The sequence below is a fragment of the Ursus americanus genome, chromosome 3 (assembly GCF_024610735.1).
Source record: "Ursus americanus isolate L20-20 chromosome 3, mUrsAme1.1.p, whole genome shotgun sequence".
In the NCBI taxonomy this organism is placed as follows: Eukaryota; Metazoa; Chordata; class Mammalia; order Carnivora; family Ursidae; genus Ursus; species Ursus americanus.
Genome location: NC_142129.1, coordinates 74,361,861 through 74,363,660, shown reverse-complemented (window position 1 = coordinate 74,363,660; position 1,800 = coordinate 74,361,861). Strand labels below are relative to the sequence as shown.

Here is a 1,800-nt window from a genome sequence, read left to right as displayed (position 1 = left end):
TTAAAAATCTCGACTTGACCAGATATGAAACAATTCAAAAACCTTTAAAAGTGTATTGAAGACAAAATAGGCTTTTTTAAAAACACGTTTGTCATTACCAAAAAGAGACGTCTTTGGGTAAAAATAATAAAAACCCCATTCTACATAGATAATGCAGATAGTTCTATTTATCTGGTCAATGGGCAAAAAGCAAGCACTTAAGGTCTTCTGCCAGTACCTATCTTTTGTTCATTTCTTACTACTGGAGTTTCATCTTCATTCCTTCATGCTGTGACTAAACCGGATGATGGTAGGGATGGTAAGCCGGCATCTATTCAGCCCAGGAGTGGAGGAATTCTCAGCTGGTGGATCGGCTGCTTTTGCCTCTTTGCCATCTCGTGATTTAGGGTTTTCTGGGCGTCTGCGTTGGCAGTTGAAGTTGTGGCGGTACCGACAGTGACGTGGCTGCTGACCTTGGATCTCATCTCCTTGATTTTTCTTACCTTCCTCATTGCCATCCTGTCTAGGCTGTCCTTGGGGAGAAGGACTCTACGGAATGGTGGTCTACAACCCCAATACATATTCTGTCTCACTGGTCTACCCTGCTCTCCTGCACCCTGGTTGGCAGCACCTTCCGTCACTTCTCCCTGCACAGGACGGTTGGCATACTGTGGTCGACGCCCAGACGGTCTCCGCATGTAGTAAGGTGGGAGCCGTCGCCTACGGAAGGGCTGGCGCTGTTGGGTCTGGACTTTGGGGGACACTTTCCGATCCCTCACTCTTCTCCCCATTCTCACGATTCTGGTAATTCTGCTGGGAATTGAGTGGCAGACCCCTGCGCCGCAGAGAGTGTCTAGAATGGTTCCGGTCCGCTGCATATTTACTGCCCTGCACTGGAGCTCCAGCAGGGCGGGTCACAGTTGCTGCCTCCGGACCATTTTCTCCTTCCCCAACATCCAGCTCCGCAGTCTCTCCATCTCCAGCACCGTGAAGGTGCTTCCCGGGCTACTGTTCTTGATGGCAGTCTGGTGTACAAATGCATCTTCCTCGGTGTAATTCCTGTTGATGAAGCCATATCTGTTTCTCACACGGAACCATTGTACTGTTCCCAAAACCTTCCTTGCGATGACCTTCTTGTCCCTGCCAGCAGGCGCCAGCGATGTGAGGCTGCCCGGGGCCGCAGCTCCCTAAGCCACCGCGGGTGGTGCGGAGCTTGGTGTCTGCAGCGCTGAGGGGGGGGGGGGGCGGTGTCCGGCTGCTGGGTCTGGGCCTGCTGCTCACCATTGCGGTGATGGTGACCGGCAGGCTGCGGCAGCTGCGGCTCCTCGCGGGGTGTGATGGTAACTGGGCCCCCCGCGGCGGTGGGGCTACTCAGGGCTCTCTGGGATCCGCTCTCCGCTCCCGCTACGGTTCGAACTCGAAATTTATATCTTAAATAATGATACACTGTAAAAGCCTTTGTTAAGCGAATGCTAATGATTCTATAAGACATTTTCTTGTCTTGTGTTTTTCCCGAAACAGAAAAATTTTTGCCTGCATCATCTTTTTAGGATACTCTAGAATCCTTTAATGTGTAGGCTGAAATCAGCGATGTCCCATTGAAGAGAAAAATAAAAAGTCTTTACAATACCTTAACTTTTTCAGATGGAGTTGTAAAAGTGCGTTATCTAAAATGAATTTGCTTTACGTGTAACTTTACTTTTTTTCACATGTTTCTTTGAATAATTCACCATCCATCCATGCTAGGTTTTTTGAGCGGCACTAAATTGGTAAAGATAAAAGGATTTATGTTTTTAAAGCTCTAAGATTTGCTGATTTAAA

The 1,800-nt window shown here is 48.5% G+C and overlaps 1 pseudogene; it reads right to left on the bottom strand.

The window, feature by feature from the left end:
- Positions 1-255: 255 nt before the first annotated feature.
- On the bottom strand, positions 256-1,471 carry LOC123788705 (Y-box-binding protein 1 pseudogene; annotated as a pseudogene).
- Positions 1,472-1,800: the final 329 nt, after the last annotated feature.